This window comes from Vulpes vulpes, chromosome 2 (assembly GCF_048418805.1).
Source record: "Vulpes vulpes isolate BD-2025 chromosome 2, VulVul3, whole genome shotgun sequence".
NCBI classification, from domain to species: domain Eukaryota; kingdom Metazoa; phylum Chordata; class Mammalia; order Carnivora; family Canidae; genus Vulpes; species Vulpes vulpes.
In genome coordinates, this window is record NC_132781.1 from 132,058,462 (window position 1) to 132,079,331 (window position 20,870).

Here is a 20,870-nt window from a genome sequence, read left to right on the forward strand (position 1 = left end):
GATATAAAAGGACTATCTTCCCTACCCACTGTAGATGCTCAGTGGTAAGGACAACAAGGACAAACCCAATGTGTTGGCTGCTGATGTTCATTCATTCCTCACTTCTGTTCACAGTACTTCCTGGCAGGCATCCATGGCGCCATATGCTTTGGGGAAGTGGGAATGCTGAATGTTGAATGCTGTGGTAATGGAGAATTGAGTCTTATTGCTTCATAAGATTACGGGTCGCAGAATTGTTCTGAAAAGGAACATGTCCCAATAGGTGTATGATAGGAATCATGGGATGGGATGGGACTTGAGAGAGTCCCTCTTTAAACTGAGTTACATACGTGAGGAAATGGAGGTCTAGTGAGGCAAAGCAACTTGGCCAAGACCACATAGGTGGTTAGCGTGTAGGTAGAGCCTTAGAATTTGAATCTGGAACTCCTGATTCTCCTATCCTACCGACAAATGTGCTATTTGTACGCTTCAGGATTCACCCTATGGCTTTAAGGGTGACCCAAGATCAGATACTGAAGCTTCCTATATTTCAAGCCATTAAGGTATCAAGAATCTTTTTGCTCTCTTATGCCAAGCAATTGATATCAAAACACAAAGGAATAAGGAGTATAAAGAAAAAATGGGGCTCTAGAGTGAAAATAAATTGCAGTTCTGCATAGACCATGGCTTTCTCTCTTAGAATCTCAGTTTTCTAATCTGTAGACTGGGAATCTTCCTCCTCATCATATCTTACAGGCCCCTTGTGGACGTGATCAATAATTGATGGAGAGCATCTGGCAGAGAGACTGGCATGTGGTAAATACCTGATGATGATAGTTGAGCAGGAAGAAATTGTCCTCTAAAATCACACAACCAAGCCCTGAGCCTGAGAAGCTGGGTCAATGGGACAGAAGCCTGGAGTATTTGTGGCACAGGACAAAGTCCTGTCACATCAAGGTCCCTTCAACTGCTATTCCAGCCTAGACAATTAAAATTATTAGACCAAGGGCACTTATGTATGGACAAATGTATTGGAATCATTTTGTAATGAGATGATTTCCCAAAAAGCGTCCAAGAAAATCAGTCTCTGAAGTGGCATCTAAAGGAAGAAAAAGAAGGCTTTTTTTTTTTTTTAAGATTTCATTTAACAGAGAGTGGGAGCAAGAGGGTACAAGTAGGCTCAGAGGCAGGCAGAGGGAAAAGGAGAAGCAGGCTTCCTGCTGAATAGAGAGCCCGAGGTGAGACTCGATCCCAGGACCCAGGGATCATGACCTGAGCCAAAGGCAGATGCTTAACTGAGCCACGCAGGTGCCCCTGAAAAAGTGGTTTTACAGCATTACAGTGATGTATAGATGCCTGATAAAATAAGAGGGAAATGGACTTGAATGTGAAAAGAATTAATGGGAAAAACATGTTTTGGGAAGAATTGATCTTGAAGTCAGAAGAGGGAGATGAAATTCTTGACTTTGCCCTAACGGCTGTGTGACTTCAGGAGAGTCCCTTGAGTCCTCTGTGTCTCGGGCTCCTCAACTGTTAAGTGAAAATAAAATTAAATGCCTCACAGCATGACAGAGACAACATATAAGGAACTCTTTTACGAAATAAAATGTATACGTTTATTTTACCTGTGTAACAAAGATCTAAACACTTTTTCAGATTTGGTCAGGTTTCAGAACTGACTTTTTTGTCCCCTTTTAGAAACAAGGTAGGAATGAAAAGGAAATAGGATGTCTGGTTCTATGATGTGACGTCAGCATGGTTTCTTCTGATGCGATCCCGCCTCTGAGCGTGTACTGCTTCACACATGCCTGTCTGTGCCATCTGACTCGTAGTTGCCTCGGGTCTGAGACCAGCCCCAGGGAGGTGGACAAATGGCAGGAGGTGGACGGAAGGTCAGTTCCAGTGGCAACCCCAACCCCTGGAGTGTGGAGAGGGCACAGCCTACTTTGCTTCGCTGGCCCCTCCTCTGAGCTTACAGTAAAGACTCTGCACCCCACAGGGAGTAGGAAAGGAAGGTGACAGGGAAAGGAGAATGTTTTCTGAAAATACAGCAGCTCTTTTGGAACACAGAGAGCAGATGCTCTTTATTTTGCTTTGTCCCTCCTTCCCTGGCATGTGCCCCCATCGCCCTGGATAAAGGCAGGCAGCCTCATTGTTCTTGTCTCTGGGAGAGGTGTGCCCACATGTGCACACACGTGCAAGCACACACACACACCCGCCAGCCCACAGATCCTTCACCCAGTGGGTGCCTCCTAGAGCAATTCCCACTCACGCTCCTGCAGCCCAGCGAGGGTGTGAGCTCTGTTTCCACAAGCAGCACTTCTTAAGAGTGATTTTCATTTTGGAGTTAGTCTCATCCAGAGGGTCAACTTGGCAACATCATAGCACACTTGCTTCTTTATTAGAATTATGTGCAGTTGTACCATTGGTGATCCAATCACCCCGGGACTCCCAGACAGGGAAGAAAAGACAAAGGATGAAAATGCATAAAGCAGAAGAGGCAATCACTGGCACACATCATGATCAATAAGACAACAATTTAAAAAAGGCAAGCTTCTCCATGCCCTGAGGCTAGCACTCGGAGTCTCTGTCACATTTGGGAGAGAGAGTGAAAAAAAAAACTCCTTAAGCAAGTGCATGAAAACCTGCCAGGCTGCCACCTCCTCACAGAAATGGTTTGGGCACTTTGAGCAAGGTTCCAGAATCGTTCTCCACAACTATGTGTGTGTACCTTGGGCAACAGCCCATCTTAAAGACACGAGTCTCAACCTTCTCTTACACACACGCACACGGTGTTTACAAATCTGATAGACTCCCAGGGAAATATGCACATTTCAATTATAAAAAATTAAGATCTGGGGAAGGTTCATCTCAATGGTAGTTAATAGCTGCCAAAGGTGGACGGTACATCCCTTACTGGCTCAGGCCACAGAGGACAGGTTGAAGAAAGAATATTCTAGGTCAAGCCAGAAAGAGGGCAGTTAGAGGGACAAACTCAAATCTGTCCAACTTGTCAAAGTAAAGTTTATCCTTTAAGAAATAAGTTTCTTGCCACAGACTTCAAAACTGATCGAAAGCTCCCTATGTGACACGTAGTAGACATTAAGGACCACTTTTCCAAGGTAGCTCCTTCAGGGCTTCCTAGCCCACACCTGGTGCTGAGTCTTCATGGAACTAGAGGGAGCCTCTGGCCTGAGAAAGCAGCCGGGGACCATCAGCCCTCTGGCCACTAATACTGGGTCTTGGGCTGGTTGGCGTGGAGAGAGAGGTAGAAATGCAAACAAGAGGCCTAATTTTTGTTTTGTTTTAAAGATTTTTAAAAATTTATTCATGAGAGAGAGGCAGAGACACAGGCAGAGGGAGAAGCAGGCTCCCTGTGGGGAGCCCAATGCAGGATTCGATCCCAGGAATTTTTGTTTTGAAAATGCTGTTGAATCTCTTTGGACGAGCAAGACAAACACACACAAAAGACTGTTCCCAGTTAGTGTAAGGACCGTCCTTGGTGCTGCCCCATCTTGTGTGATACTGTTTGCTTCTGTGTCCCAGAACTTAGCAGACTCTCCAGCACTTCAGCATTGTCGCACTTAAGACAAAAGCAGAAGAAAATGGAACATTAGAAATGCGGTGCACCTGGTATTTAACTATGAGACAAAGAGTCAGCTAGGTGGCTGCCGGTAGCTTGCATGTGGTTAACTTAGCAATGGACTGAGGAGTATGGGGGATGGTGTGCTTTGGTGGAAAAAAGGCAAAGACGCACAAATGGATGAATTTGGAAGGGAAGAAAACACAAAGATGGTTTTAGCAAATGGCCCCTGGCTGGAAGGACAGAGGTCTCCGATTTTAGATGTTTCTGGGAACCCCATGAAAAAAGCAGATTGCCTCACAGCAAAGCAAGTTCCTGATTGACAGTGTGCGTGCTTTGCCCATGGGTACATTGGCCGGGGCGGGGGGGGGGGGGGGGGGGGGGGCTGGAGATAAGCAGGTAGGTAGGTAGGTAGGTACAATGCTTGGGATGAAGCGACCATTCATGAGGAAGGAAAGACATTGCCTGAGATGAGAAGCAGAGTCGTTAGAAGAGGACTCAGGGGGTGGAATGTAGGCCCTGTAAGGCCTTCTGGAACATTTGCCCTGGGAGAAGGGCTACCATCTGTAGGGTCAGGAGCATTCCTGTGGCTGAACACCTGGCTTAACCCTAACACATCTTTTAGAGCCTTTAAGCAGAAATAAGCATGAAAATATTAAGAAATGTGTATATTCAGAAAAGAAAAAGCAGAGGCTTAACTTGGGGGAAATGTCTAAATGATGTTGGCTGTGCAGGGCCAACATCTCCACCATGACCCCCAAAATTTACATAGTCTAAAGCCCTTACCTTTGTTTTCTTTCTTTTTAAAAATTTTATTCATTTATTCATGAGACACACAGAGAGAGGCAGAGGGAGAAGCAGGCTGCCTGTGAGGAGCCCAATGTGGGACTTGATCCCAGAACCCCGGGATCACGACCTGAGCCAAAGGCAGAGGCTCAACCACTGAGCCACCCAGGCATCCCCTCTTAGCTTTATTTTAACTTCCTCTCTTTCTTAGGGAAGATTCTGGATTTCAAGTGGGATGCTTGGTAGCCAGGCATGCTCTTGCTCTGTACGCTCCCCAGCTGCTGACCAGACAATCAAGTGGGGATCCCCCAGGGCCTAGAAGGGAAGCCTGATAACAGCATAAAGATACATTTTCTACAATTTAAATGAGACCCATTTCTCCGCCAGCTCACATTCATGAATCCTGCAATTTTTGTTCTTTCTGATTTTAAGATGCCTCAACCTGTGACTAAAAGAAAATGGGTCAAATCCCATCCTAACAAATCTCAGGGGATATTCTAATTCTTTGGTAATCCTTCACGTTGCTTACATTGGGTATTTGCCTAAAGGAAGTAGGGCTTGGAAAACATCTGGTTCTACAGATTTTTGGAGGCGATTTGATGCAATTTGTTGGTAATAGGATTTGATCTGTACTAAATCTGAATGTCTATGTTATTTCAATGGATTTAATGAAGTTTTGTTTGTTGTTGAGATACATGCGGTATCACCCCTCATCCTGTCTTCCATGGGCTCCAGGTGGAAGCCATCAGGCAGGCCGATAATAATAGTACGCTTTATCAGGAGGCATTACTTTGTCAAGGAATTCAAATATGATCTCATTAATATCTTACCTTGGGAAAAGCTGAAGGGAGAGAGGATGAGTTGCTCTAAAATAAAAACACATGTGAGAGCAGCCATGGAATGAGGACCAGCCTCCCCAGTGCTACTTGCGGTGGTTAGTTTCCAAAGATGGCTCCCTCAATGACTCACACCTCCCATTATTCATGCTTTGTGTATTCCTGTATTCTTGAATCTAGCATATTCTGTGACTCACTTTCAACCAATGAAATATGGCAGGAGTGACACTGTGTGACTTCTGAAGCTTGGACGAAGGAAGCCTTGCATCTTCTTCCTGGGTCTCTTGGAACACTCACTCTTGGGACACTCAGTCCCCCTTAGAATCCAGCTACCAGAGAGTGAGGAGGCCACGCTGTATGGAGAGGACACACACAGATGCTCCAGTGGACAACCTGAGCCGAGCTCCCAGCCAGCATCAACTGCCAGCCTTGTCAATGAGCCATCTTGGACTTCAGCCCAAGTGAGCCTTCCAGATAACTCCCACCCCAGCTACCACCTGACTACAACAGGATGAGATAGTCTAAGTGAATACCACCATGGAGCCCTGTTAACCTACAGAACTGTCAGACAAATTAACATTAAGGCACTGAGCTTTGAGATAGCTACGTAGACGTAGCTAACCAGAACATTGCTCTTAATGTTTGACTATACTCTGCTTGGTGAAAACTTAACTGAATCCCTCTTGGAACAGCTACGGAGGACTGCCAGGCCTCCCTAACCAAGCTTTCACGGCTGCTTAACGGAGAGGTCCTCCCTGCTGTTCCTCTTAGCTTCACACTTCCCTCCTCACTTACTTGAGAAAGAGTGAAACTCCAGCCCGTGGGAAGGGAGCCTGGCAGTGGTGGGGCCAGCGAGAGGAAAGCAGGAAATGAGAGGCAACTTCCTCAGGTGAATTCCTGTGAAGCAAGGGTTGCAGATTCAGTTGCCCATGAGTGCTAAGCAGGTGAGGTGGTAGGATGGCGAGGGCATAAGACACTTGGGTGGGGGAGACAGTGTGAACAAGCCAACACATGACTGTTATGGGGGTGGGTGTTAAAGCCCAAGGGAGGCCTCTGGCCAGTCTGCATGGTCTTCTAATTTTTTTTTTTTAAGATTTTATTCATGAGAGACAGAGAGGGGGGGGGGTGCAGAGACACAGGCAGAGGGAGAGGGAGAAGCAGGCTCCATGCAGGGAGCCCGACATGGGACTCGATCCCGGGTCTCCAGGATCACACCCTGGGCAGAAGGCAGCGCTAAACTGCTGAACCACCTGGGCTGCCCGGTCTTCTAATTTTTGAAGTGAAGCTAGAAATCTTTCTTTAATGTACACAATGTACAAATGTCCTTCTTTCTTTCCTTTCTCTCTTTCTTTCATTGGCAGTGGATTTTAAATGTTTATGAATGCTGTGTCAACACAACATACCCAGGACTCCAAAGGCTGCTAGTTTGATGTGTCTAGATGGTAGGATAAAACCCAGGCCCCCATCACGTACACCCCAATGCCCACATTTTTTTTTTAAGATTTTATTTATTCATGAGACACACACACACACAGAGGCAGAGACACAGGCCGAGGGAGAAGCAGGCTCCATACAGGGAGCCTGACATGGGACTCGATCCCGAGTCTCCAGGATCACACCCTGGGCTGAAGTCAGCGCTAAACCGCTGAGCCACCCAGGCTACCCCCCCTGCCGTGCCCTCCTAATGAGAGTAATCACATTCTCCATCTATGCAGTGTATTACAGTTTACAAAATGCTTTCACACCTGTATCTCCCTCACCAGGGAGGTTTTGTGCCTTGCCTGAATCAACACTGCTCTTGCGGAGGCCAGCCTCCTGCTCCTCTGTCGGTAGCTCACCCCATTTCTGCTCTCTCTGGGCAGGCGGGCAGGGGGGCAGTTGGGTCCTGAAAGCATATTAAACCTAGAATAGTAAAATCAGTGCTGGGAAGCTAAGAGGTGGGGGGGGGGGGGTGCTGAACAAGATGAGGAGATGCTCTGGGGCCTTCTGGAGGCCTCTTTGAGTTTTAGTTTCAATGATCAAGACCGACACCCTGACTTTCTCCAGGGAAATGAGATGAACCCTGGTGTCCCCAAGCTTGGCTGAGGGCTGGGCCCTGGAAGATGCCCCTTCTTGCTGTGTGTGATCACTGAATCTGAGCAGCCGTGACACCCCCCTCGCGGTTCCCTGGAGAAGACGGAGAGAGGAAGGAAAGTAGTATCTGAAGCCATGCCCTCCTTGCACAAAGGAGACAGTTCCATGCCAGCTCCAGCCAGGGCGAAGCAGGCCGGAGGAGCCCTCTGCAATCTGTTACAGCCAACATGTCGGGACGGATAGGAGACAATAGGCTGCTTTATTCAAACAAAATACCCCAGACTTAACCCAGAAGACTCTAGTTTCTACATTTCTAATGGAACAAAGAGGCCGCCCAGGGACCAGACTCTGCAGCTTTTGAGGAGGGCTGCTCACCTGGTCACTGCTGCCCTGTGGCACAGTGCCCCCGCTGAGGGCAGGCCTTTCCTCAGCTCTGGTAGGCTCCATTGGACACAGCACCACAACCTAGAAAATACTTCTCTCCTCCACCTCGTTTCCCACCCCAGCCCTCACAGCGGAAGTGACTTGGCTTTGACATACTTAGCAAAGTATGTCAAAGCCGGGAAACTTTGAGGGGTTCAGGTCGCCTGGACAGCTGCCACACACGCAGACCTCGTGCAGGCCACCAAACCGTGGGCCCCGTCGTGAGTTACCTTCCCCTCCTCTTCTCAGCCTCTGGGATCAATGTGGACTGGTGACCGGTCCAACAGGTATGGCACTGCAGGCAGGGAGCCTCAGGAGGCGCTCCCCCTGCAGCCCCGTGAATGAATCAGACCTGGCAGTGCCTGGCTCAGGGGGCACAGGCCACGCACCTGTCCAGGCCTGCATGGGTTCCTGAGTGGCCCACAAGGTCCCTGAGCCCAGGGCACTCTGCAGCCTGGGTGTCCTCTTTCCCTGAATTCAGGCCACCTGGATGGAAGCACACCCGCCTCCTTCTTCCCAGGACCAATGCTGAGGCCACAAGGCATAAACTGCCTGACTTGGGGGGCATGTCCTGGGCCGGCAGTGAGTGGGCCCAGCAGCACCCCTCGGTCGTGCGGGGGTGGCGGCCTGCCTCCTGCTGCAGCTGCAGTCAGTTCTGGTTAACTAATAGCTTCTCTGTTGGAGAGGGGCTGAGCTAAAGTACTTAACGAGCTACCCAGGTTGGGGCTTCTAAGAAATAGCGCAGTATCTGTATTTGGTTTAAGGAGAAATTCCTGTTTTTGGGTGGTTAATTGCTCGGCATCCCGGAGTTCACTGCAGGCAACGTTGAACACCTGCCTGTGACCCGGACCTGGACCCAGAAGGAGCCAGGCCTTGCCCTCTGGGAGTTGAACTTGCTGGATGAGAGCCTGCGCTGCCCATCTGGAGGATAAGGAGTTGTTCCCTCCTGCAAAAGAGAAGAGAAGAAGAAAACGAAACAGCCACCAACTCGGTCTGCATAGGCCCGGTTGAGCCCCCTTCAGTGCATCCTGCCTGAACCTGGTGGAGGAGGCCAGTCCCTGGGGAGAGAGGAATCTGACTCTTGCCACCTGTCTGACATACCCGGCAGGCTAGCCTAGGGAAGGAGAGCCGTTAGCTCCCCGCTGGATGAAATCCCAGAGGGAGCTTCCTAATCAGAAGAGCAGGGCTCGAGGATCAGCTGGGGGGAAGGGGGGCAGTGGGAATGTGTGAGGGAAGTATCATTTCTGGAAAGAGAGTATGATGTGCCAGGCAGGGTTTTTACTATTCAGGTCGAAAAGGGTTTTAGATGCGACTTGGCATCACCAGTAATAATCTACTTTAATTCAATTTGCCATAAAAAGATGCCACTTTTGCTTTTTACATAACGCATGAGAAAATGCAGTGCTTGCCTTGCTGAGTACCTTGGCTAGCCTCCTGTGGCAAGGACACACTGCACAGGGGACCTCGGGGCTTAGGCTGCTGCAGCCGGCTGGCTCAGCTGGAACTCTCCTTGACCACATGGCTCAGGTCCCTATTCTTCTGCTTCCCTTGGAAGATGCTCCTGCAGGTTCACCACCTCAGGGAGAAAAAAAAAATGCTATGCAAGCCCTGATCGTCAACTGGCCCTTGTTTCATTTCACTTTGTCCCACTGTCTGTCAAGCCACTGAGATAAAGAGAACTCCTACAGCACAGCGAGACAGTTGTCATGAACCCAGCCAGCTCTCCTAACCTTTCCTCATTTCCTGATTCTAAGTATATAATGTTAGTCAGTAAATAGCTTGTGGTGCCCCCCAAATCATTGACAAATGTTCTTTCTCAGTGTGGTCAGTGGGATCAGATAAACAACTGAAACTTTAGCCACTCTACTCCTCTATCCCATGGAGACTGAGAAAAAATTGCACATCCAGGAACAATATGTGCAAGGGTGGTCTCCTGGCAATTTGCAGCCAATTACAAGTGTACATTGCTTTGCACAATGGATGTGCTACTGAAAAGGTTATATGCAAATCGAATTTTTGTAAATTGAATTATATTTAACATGCACCAAGGGAACTGGCTATTTTAGGGACACCAAAGTTGAATTCATTTTGTGGAGCAGGGAACCCTTTGTAAAGCAAATTACCATCCTCCAATTCATATATTCTTTGATAAGGTCAGGTTTTATTATTTTGGACCTTTTTGAACTACAGCATACCTACAGTGTTAAAATGGTAATAATGAGATATTCAGAGCTGTCGCCAAATTCTAGAAGTAAGGGAAGACTAACTCTGATTCTCCTCCTAAAAGAAAAGATCAACTGGAAAAAAGAGACTTTACAGTTTTGATTTGCTAGGATACCCACGGAGCTATTGTTCGTGTCTCGGTCTAAGCCCAGCTGACTCCCCTAAGCCAGGGCTCTGTGCGCTCCTGTTACGTTAGTTCATTCTGGACCAGCAGGCTCCTCGGCTGGTTAAGTTCCCAAAGTGACAACCAGCCTCCCAGCAGCCTTGTTAACCCTTAGGCCTTCTTATCAGAAGGCCTGGGGCCTATCAGCTTTTTAAGGGCCCAGCAAATGTCTGAGAACTGAAAGAATATCAAGGAAAACTGCAAATCAAAATTAATAAATGTTTAATTAAAGATCTACAAAATGCAACATTGTGTCAACTTCATTAATTGTTAAGGTTGGTATTCATGAAAATTTAATTACCTAAGAATTAGAAAGGAAGAAACAAAAACTCATTATTCACAGCTGCTATAGTGGCCTGTATAAAAAAAATCCAAGGCAACCTATAGACAGACTGTATTAGTCGAGCCAGTTATGCTGCGGTAACAATCCTGAAACATCAGTGGCTGAACATAGCAGCAATTTATTTCCTTCTCATACAGTCTTGTTGAAATTCTGAGTGACTCTCCTCTGTGTAGTGTGATTCATCACCCCAGACTTTGCCACTTCAGTGCAAGGCACCCACACCTGTTTCAGCAGAAGAGGAGAGAGAGACAGAATCATGCAGGAGCTTTTCACTGCCTCAGCCTGGAAGTGACCCATTTGAGAAGACCAATATGGGACTGCCACTCCCATCTCATTGTCCTCAGCTGGTCATAAGTCCCCTACCTGCAAGGTACCTGGGAAGTGTAGGGGTTTGTTTTGTTTTTCTGAATGCTCAGGGAGACCTCATCATATCTACCGTCCGTGTAAACTATTAAACAGTAAGAGCTCAGCAAGATCAATATACCCAAATCAATAGCATTCTGATACATCTGAAACAAAGAGTTACAAAATGGAAATTCAAATATGTATTAACTTAAAATGCAACAAAAGCCATCGGAACAAACCCAACAAGATATGTAAGATCTTTGTAGGGATGATTATGAAACTTCATTGAAAGATCGAGAAGATGTCAATCCTCTTCAAATTAATCTATAGCTTCAATGTAATTTTGATTAAAAGACAAGTAGAGTTTTTGGTGGTGGTTAGTAAACTGATCCTATAGATGATATGGAATAAATAACCCCAAATAACTAAGACAATTTTATAGAAGTAGAAAGGCTATGTGTGGCAGGTTGGCCATGATAGTGTCACAAGTATAAACAGACCAATGTTGCAGAAGAGGAGTAGACTTGTATGTATGTGAGTGTGGTGTTTGCCAAAGGCATCCTTATGAATTAGTGCACAGAGGAGCAGCTGGGCCTTGGGATAAGTGGATACAAAATGAGTGATCATAGAGTGGAAATCATGGGAATTATTTTAAAACCAATCATTTTAAAACAAAATTATAAAATAACTTTCCAACCATTTTACAGCAAAAATAATATCTTTAGTGTGCATTCAGATGAATGTGGGCACATTCAAACATCAAACATCTTGGGGCCACCATTCATGAGAATGGTCAACTGAGTCATAAACTCTTATTTCTGCAATTGGATTTTCTGTTTGATCCTCATAGAGCATCCTCAGGTACTTGTTTGAATATCTCAGGAATGATGAAGGGAAATCACCACCTCTCCAGACAGATTGTTTCATCTTGGCTTATCTTTGGGTAAGGAGTGAGATAGAGCAGTGGGGAGCTTACAGTGATGGACTACCCACAGGCTGCACATTCACCCCTGTTGGAGCATGTCTGGTGACTCTGCTGGGTAGGGGGCTGTTGAGGGTGATTCACGTGAAAGACACAAGAACTCCCTGGAAGGAAACCACTTTAGGGGAGAGAAAGTCAAGGACACCAAAATGATCCAGAGACTGGGTCCTGGGGAAAAAGGAGAAGGTGATTTTCAATCTCACTGAGCGCTGCTCAGGTGGACTTTGGTATCTTCCCTGATTTGTCAGAACAATACTGAGTCCTTTCTGCACCTTTCCTTTAATTCACCACCACCAGGTCGCAGCCCTCTCTATGGATCAGCTTTCTTCTCCAAGAAAAGTTCTGATACACATTCATTACCCTTTTAGGTTTTCTCGTTTCCCCTCACTTGTCCCCTGACCACTATCAACCAGAATTCCAGTGTAGGTAGTCAAATTGTCCTTTTTTCCTAATAGATTAGTGGTAGCCACAGACAGGAGCTTTCTCCAGAAGACCGAGGAGAACCTGGGAAGACAAAGAGAATTCTAGAAAACAGAATGTTTTACTTGCCTGCTGATTTTTCCCAGAACTACCCTGTCTGCCCAACAACACATGAAGGAATGCAGGCTGTGAGGAGGCCTGTTGCCCCTCATCCCCGTGACAGGACCATCTGTCCGGCTTAGTGGAACACCGGGCAGCCTTCACATGGGAGCTAAGCAATTGGCCTAGCAATGCTAACTTGGGAAATAATTCTAGACTCTGTTTGAGGATATCAGAAACACTGTCCTAGCTCTTCTGGCAATGATGCAAGGAAGCAAAAGTCCCATGGGGGCCACAGGAATATTGTGAGGAGGTATTGGGAGTGGGGACAGTTCAATAATTGACATAGAGTTTCCTAGAGTGAAACCAGAAAGGACAACACTCATCTGTATTGATGAGTCATTATAATACAGTATTGTGATTGATTTTTGTTATTGGCATGACCTAATTTTAAGACAATGATGACCTAATTAGAGATTCAATTACATGTTATTTAAATATTTCTTGGGGGGAGGTGCCTGAGTGGTGCAGTTGGTTGAGTGTCTGGCTCTTGGTTTTAGCTCAGGTCGTGATTGAGATCATGAGATTGAGCCCTGAGTTGGGCTCTGCGCTCAGCATGGAGTCTTTGTAAGTTTTTCTCTCCCTCTGCTCTTCTCCCCAGCTCTCATCTCTCTTGCTTGCTCTCAAGTAAATAAAATCTTGAAAAAGATATCTCTTTGACTTCTGACTCTAACATGAAGAATTAGAAATATATAACAACACAGTAAGGAGAGAAGTTGAATCAAAGCAAGTGGTAAAGCAAAGAGACTGGAGATTCTAAAACTCAGACCCAAATATAAGATAATGATACGATGTTAACATTTGGCAAGCATGGACAAAGCAACTATAAATTTGAGAGGGACTTTGCGTGTCCCGTGAATGTCATAGGCACAAATCCAGTTGGCATCTTGGCCTATGGCCTCTTTAATCACTAAGTAACCTAATTCAACTAAAAATGTAGTCCTAAAAATGGCTTGTGAAGGTTACTGCAAAATTGTTTGGAACTACATAATTCTTTCCTTAGTAGATATTCATCTCTTGACCCCAGGAACATTTTTAATTAAGTATATGTTTTTAAAGAAAATCAATCTATAATATTAATATTAGGGTGTTTGTGAGTAATATGCACATATTTAGTATTTTGGGAAACTTGTAATGATTTACAGAATTTAGCTTATTAGAATACTAGGGCAGTGCTGTAATTCCAATTTAACATGAGTAGATTTGTGATTTTAAGCTAAATCTTTTTAGAAAAATGTGTTTGTTAGTTGGACAAAGGGTGTACCTAAAAAGGAAATTGAATATATGAAATTTATACACTCAGTTTAAAATTTCTAAAGCATTTTAATAACTAATTTGTAAATCAGACCAAAAATTAGTCGAGGGCCCTCTTAAAACCAAGTGTTAAAATTTACTTGATTTTGCAGCAAAATAATCCTCAGAGCTGAGCTTAAAAACCAAGTGTGTTTGAAAGTATAACCTTAATAAATTAAGTATCAGTTTTGAAAACAAAAGTAACACTCTGGATAGTCTTTTCTGAGCATAAAAAGTTGCATGAAAGATACAAAAAACTGATGTTGATCTTTTTTTTTAACATACCAAAACTTTCACATCCAGTGATTACCATTCTTTCAAATAGTCACCTTGAAGGACCCACTTAAGTGATACTTTTATCCCTCAAAACTCTTTTCCATACTCACTTTTGAGATAATTTTCAGAGCCGCTTTGGATTCTTTTACCCTTTTTCAAACATATTCAGACACCGAGAATTAGATGACAAAATTATTTAACACCAAACTTAATACGGTGGTTATCTGTGATTTAACAGAGGTACCCCCAAAATAAGAACTCCAGGTGTGGTGGAAGAGTATTTCTTCTCCCCAGGTACTTCCTGACATCTTTCTACTCACATCCCTCAGGCAATGGACTTCCCTCTCTTCCTAAATAGCAAAGAAAGCTTTTCTAGCTGGAACTCAACCGAAACACAAGTTTAGAACGTCAACTGAAACTAAAAATGACCAAAGGTTCTGGATTAGAGGGATGTGATCCAGAGCCACGAACAGAAGTGACGAGGTGTCTTGGTTAAGTGTGGGGATTTCTCAAGCGTTCACGACACCCCCCTGCTGTTCGAAGCTATTGCAAGAATCCAGAGCAGAGAGGCAGAGACAGCAAAAAAGGGTCCCAACGCCATCATGACTCCGATCTCCCAGTCAGCTAGGATGTAAATGAAAATTACCTTCTGAATGTGGTTGACTCTACAATTCCCTTCCGTTCAAGTAGCCTAAGACCCAGGCGATAAGAGTAAGATTTGGGGAATGGGGAGAGGAGGCAGATTAGGAGAACAAATTTGAAAAGAGAAATCCTTCAGTTTGACTTGGGGTCTTAACCACCTCCACTGTGATTTAGGTACCAAGTATCCATTCTTATTTACGTATATTTTTTTGAAATGTGGAACCTCACATACATTGTTTCCCCAAGAGTCTGAACCCTTGCACATCACTGCTACATAATTCCTCCCAATTTTATCTAGTTTGATTAGTTAAGAAGTGGGTCCTAGAATTGAGATTTCTCCATCTTCGATAAACAAAACAAAGTTTCTTTAAAAAAATGATATAGTCTCACCCAATTTTCTTTTTGATCCCTGTTAAATCAATGACGGTGAACAAAGGGACTTTTTAGTATTTGTTCTCAAGTCAATTGCTTTTAATGCCTGCCAGGTAATCCTAAAAACAAATTCCACCAACCTTGCAGCGAATTTCAGACAGAGGCTATGAAGAAGCATTTCCACAAATGAATTGTGCACTTTGCCCCTTCCTCCCCCGGCCAACTATGTGTAGAGCAGGACAGTGCCAACATGCCTGGTGCACTGTTGACCTACTCCTCTCTCACATGTCCGGATCAACAGACCCTGAAGGAGACCACAGAAGCCTCAAGGACCTTTCAAAGTCACTCATTCACTCATTCATTCACTTGTTCATTCAAATCAAAGCTTTATTAAACATTTAACATGTACAAGACACCATGCTAGGCTCTGGACACCATCTATTCACAGATTGGCAAAGTTTTACAATTTGATTTCTTTGTTCAAAGTACCATCAAGGACACAGCACCTCTCCAGAGAGATTCTCTACTTAGCATTGGAAATTAGAGAGTGGCTCTGCAGGCAAAGTAGATCACTAAAGATTAGCAAAGATATCACAGTCTAAGGAGGTTCTAAGTTCTCATTTATTCCAGAATGACCCTAGGACCTCAATTAGAATATATGGATAATGAGGAGGAAATGCCTTCTCTCCTGGGGATAATGATGGCAAATTTCTAGTGAAAATGATATCTGCATATATGAAGCAGGCAAGACAGTGTGTGTGTGTGTGTGTGTGTGTGTGTGTGTGTGTGTGTGTGTGTGTGTATTGGGAGGGGGGAGCTGGAGAGGCCTGGGTTCACAGGCTGGCTCCCACATCTGTGAGCTGGGGTACATGGGGAAAGCATTCAGCTTCTCTATGCCTCAGTTTGCTCATGTACAAACCAGATAACATGCCCTCCTGTCAGGTGTTGTGACAAACACATACCATGAGAGAGGAGCTTATCACTCTGTGTGGCAGACAGCAGGTACCCAGATAAGCACTGAGGGAATGAACAAATGAAGGAATAGGAAAGTAGCTCATGTGGACACTAGAGAAGAGGAATGAGCATCAAGAACTCCGAAGAGGAAAAAGCAGGGTGTCTTTTTTTTTCTCCCCGCCTTGTGCTTGCTTTCTTTTCTCTGTGGCTTAGGCCAAGGAGGTCAGGAGGGCCATGCATAGAAAGATCCAGCACTAAAAAATGGCTTTTCTGGATTCATGGGGACACACACGAGAAGATGAGGATGCAGTGTTGTCTGAAATTGCTCAAATAGGATAGTCTTATTTCTACAGACATTCCAGAATTTCAAGTAGCTATTATTAAAGATACTTGTATTGAAGAATTGCCCTACTTCTAGTTTGGAAATGATACTTGGTGTTCACTTGGGCCTCTTCAGAAAAACAGGCCACTAAGATTCCTTCCAGTAGCCCTTGGAGTTGGCCCAACCATGGTCTCCCCTTACTCCTCCTGTGCCTTTCTTTCCCTTCCTACTCCTGGTGAGGCTGGGGTGAGAAAGGGGAGCGTCCTGAAGGTACATGCTCCAGACTCACCTGCACAAAGAGTTTTCAGGGATAACTGCACCTGTCTTTGAGGTGCTTGATCTCTGGCCTCCCCACACCCCTGCCCCAGGCCCCACCTTAATTTTACCTGCTCTGCTCTCCAGATAGTTTCAGGAGGTGTCATAGAGGATGACTTGTGTATCTGTAAAAAATTTTTAAAGTCATAGTACTCTTTAAAATGATTTCAGCCCGGGCACCTGGGTGGCTCAGTTGGTTAAGTATCTGACTCTTGTTTTTGACTCCAGTCCTGATCTCAGGGCTGTGAGATGGAGCTCTGGGTTGGACTCTATGCTGAATACAGAGCCTGTTGATGACTCTTTCTTTCCCTCTCCCCCTCCCTCCCTACCATGTGTGCTCTCTGTCTCTCAAAAAAAATTTTTTTAATAAGAATTTTTTAAAATTAAAAATAAACAAAATCATTTCAGCCTAATTCCTTAATGTGACTCAGCTCCAGTATTCCGATTTGTAAGATGGAACAGTCCCTCTGACACTGGGTGGTGAAACAAGATCATGTAGGAGGATCACTAGTCATGAACCAGGTGCCAAGGAAAAGTCAATTTTGATTCTTGGTATCTCACACCACCTTGTGATACTCAGTTCATCGTGTGGAATGAATTCATGGCCAATGTTTTTCATCAGCATTAGGCAAGCTGGAAGGGATGGGGTCACCTCATGTGAGACACAGGAGCATCTATAGCCTTGGGTGTGTAGCAGGAGGGATAGCGGGGGAACCACAGACCCTGGCCTGAGCCAGGCTGTCCTTTATGGAGCTGCCATTGGAGGTTGAGTCCTAAAGGGGACATTGCTCCCATCTCCATCCAGAAGATCTCACTTGAGTCAGCAGGTTGGGCCATTTCCCGCTGCCCTCTGACCCCTCACTGCCACACTGTCCCTTGGGCATGGTGCTTCCAGCTGGCCCTCCTCATTGAAGGCAGGGTGTGTGCTCTTACCATGCTCACCCTTCCCCAGATCTCAACATGTCTCCAACCTCAGTGACAGGATGCAGAGTCCAGATTGATGGTGTAAAGGTATTAAGAGTCTAGATTTCTTCCGACAACACAGAGAGGAATTTGAGCCTGTGGGGGAAACACAAGCCCACAAGTCTGTACTCCAGCCCTTAAATTAGGGAGCTAAGGTGCAAGAAAGCAGGGCCAAGTTTCAAAGCCTCAGCCTGAGGCTCCTGGGCCAGGGCGGTGCCTGCCAGGATGTCCACATCCATTTCTCAGTCTGTTTTGTCCTGGACTGCATCTTACTCCATCACATGGACAGGTTCCTTTTCCCACCGTTCCCCCATGCAGATGAGGACTTGGGAGTTACTAAGAAAAGAAGCTCAATTGTCCCCCTTGGCTTATCATTACTAACCAGGCAGAGGAAAGCTTCAGCCCACCATTGATTTAGATTAGCCCCTTCATTTCAATATTATTAATTACCCAAGTTAGCATACAGCGTGTCAACATCAAACCCCTACTTTTTTTTTTTTTTTTGAATTAACTCTTTGATTTGCAGCTCCACTGCTGTACCTGTTTTCTTTCGGGCCTCTGTGACCAAAACAGAAAGACCTCGCAGGTATGGTTGCAACTATCACAAGCAAAGTTATTAGGCTGGGGACCGACACAGGTCACTCCTTTCCTAGGAGGCCACCAGGTCAATCTTTCGAGGTGACGTTTCCAGAAGAGCTTGACGTTTGCCAAAGCTCTCTGTCACATCCTGTGCAAAGTAAACAGAAGGGTTAATTTAGTTCTCTAATCTCTTGTTATAAGCCTAATTATTTTACATGTCTTCATTTCATTAATGAATTGCTGCTTTTTACATGCAGCTTCTTCCCCATTGCTTTTGTTTAAACCTCCTGGTGGGAAGGGATAGATTAATTTTGTTGTGCCTTAATGAAACTGTATGCTACATTAGATTTAACCATTTGGCATGCACTGCCAACATCACCATTATGCATAATGAATTATTTTTTGTGAGTCCCAAACTACTACAGGCCTTCGGTGTTCTCCTTCAGATGCTGTGATTATCCACCTGGCAGGCACAGGACAGCAAGTTTGGTCATCGCCCCTGGTGTCTAAGGAAACGACCTAGTGCCCTTTTACTTCCTGTCACTTGCGTGGGAGTGTCTAGATTTCCTCTCGTCATGAAGAACCCAGCTCTCCAGTTGATTTCCACTGAGCATCTCAAATGAAACTAGTAAGTCAATTTTGAGGTTTTCAGAGCAAAACCCTGTGCTAGGCACCTGGAGGCAGGGCATATAGTTGTTCTGTCTTTGTCATCACAGTTTAAAACAAGAGTAATTCATTGTTGCCTCCTGTGTCTGCAGGTCATCTGAGCTCTGCTTGGCTCGACTGGTAGCCCTGCTTCAGGCTGCAGTGGCCAGGGAAGCCCTGTTCCTCATGTCTGCTTTTCCTTCTGGGACCAGCAGGCTAGTTAGTGTCTGTTTTTACACCAGTCACAGAAGTTCAAGAGGGCAGGTGAGGATGTGTGGGGCCTCTTAAGGCTTAGGCTTGGAGTTGACACACAAATTACTTTTACCCATCTATTGTTGGTCAGAGAAAGTCACATGGCCAAGTGTAAAGACAAGGGGCTGGGAAGATTCTCCTTTGAGAATTGGCCATGGCAAAAGTAGAGTTACAGGAACTGGCAAATAATTGGAGCCAACAATTAAATGGCTCATATATTTCTGATGGTTGGCCAGGTTCTGGGATGTGGCCATCCCAGTTTTCAAAGCTGGAGCCATTTCATCCCACAATTAAGGTCAGCCCCAGCCAAGACTCTGGAACCAGTCTTGTCTCTAGACAGTATTGAAGGATCTCAAGCCAACAACTCTCTGGCTCATCACTGAGTTAGTGCTGATCCATGTTCCATCAAGCCAGAACCAAGTCCTGTTTGAGTACAGTGGGGACTACAGTGGGGACTGCATTTCCTGGCCCTGAACTTGGGTTTCCCACATTTCTGTTGCTGGACCTACCCTAACATATTGTTAAGTCACCTAAGTTACTTAAGTTGCCCTGATGGCCAACCTTTTTCTTTTCTTTCTTTCTTTCTTTCTTTCTTCTTTCTTTCTTTCTTTCTTTCTTTCTTTCTTTCTTTCTATCTATATTTCTTTCTTTCTTTCTTTCTTTCTTTCTTTCTTCTTTCTTTCTTTCTTTCTTTCTTTCTTTCTTCTTTCTTTCTTTCTTTCTTTCTTTCTTTCTTTCTTTCTTTTCATTCATTTATGAGAGACGGAGACAGAGAGAGAGAGAGGCAGAGGGAGAAGCAGGCTTCCTGCAAGGAGCCCAATGTTGGACTTGATCCCAGACCCCAGGATCACACCCTGAGCCAAAGGCAGATGCTCAACCACTGAGCCACCCAGGCATCCCTTGCCAATCTTTTCTGAATTGTCTTTGTGAATATTTGATCTTAGGATCATCAGCCATTATTCTTTACCTGGTCTCCCCCACAGGACAGAAAGGAAGCTCCAGAATGATATCCAGATTCGAGACTGGGAACACCTGCCCTTTCTTTTGCTACTGGAATTTTCATGTCCTAGAGTTCAGCCTATATCTCTGATCTCTGATCCTGGACTTCCCCTTACCTGGTCTCCCTCACTACTCCGAAATCCTGGCTCCAGGTTAAAAACCCAGCTAGCAATACCATGTAGCCAATACCAAAAATTGAAAGAATGTTAAATTGTGTCATTATCAAGGTGAAGTCCTGAATGTTATGGCTACAAAGGCAATGAACTACAAATTTCACCTGGATGGAGTCCTGATGACACATGTGTACCCTGGAAGGTGTCCAGGTGACACTGTTGCTGTGCTGTTCCTAATTCTGTACTCAGATGTCACCTTCTCCATGACATCTTTCCTAACCTCCCTACTCGCTATTGCTACTCCTACCCCTCACCCAACCAGGCACTCCCTATCTTCCTTTCCTGCTTTATTTTCATTAAGAGAACTTATCACCATCATCTGCAGTTCACATTTTACTTTTTGTTTTGTTGATTGCCTCCCTTCACTACAGTAGATGTTCCATGATTTGTCTCTTCACCCCTAGAATGTATCATAGATGCTCAAGAAATATCTGCTGAATATAGGAAGAGAGGAAGGATAGACAGCAAGCAGGAGGCTGACCAGAGTAGGCTGTCGGCTAGAGATAGCAAAAATAAAAGCATGTGTAAATGCATGAACTCACATATCATGCTGAGGACACCACTGAGGTCAATGCAGGGGCTTGGAGGCATCGCTGGGCTGCAGCCTCCCAGACTCGGCTGGCTCCTCTCTGTCAGCCAGTAAGGCATGCTCAAGGTTCTCCATTCCTTGACCCAGAGCTGTCCTTGGCCTCTCTTCCCCCCAACTCATCCATGCCTCTTGAAAACTAGCCAGCCAGCCCCCTGCATATCCACTTGCTTATCTCCCATTG

The 20,870-nt window shown here is 45.3% G+C and overlaps 1 long non-coding RNA gene across 1 annotated transcript in view; it reads left to right on the plus strand.

Moving 5' to 3' along the window:
* The window catches only part of LOC140597948 (uncharacterized), a 174,728-nt gene that overhangs the window by 96,965 nt on the left and 56,893 nt on the right, over nucleotides 1–20,870 (plus strand). The window contains exon 3 of the long non-coding RNA XR_012000022.1: nucleotides 18,478–18,659. This is a non-coding gene — a long non-coding RNA (uncharacterized lncRNA). The remainder of the gene's footprint in view (nucleotides 1–18,477; nucleotides 18,660–20,870) is intronic.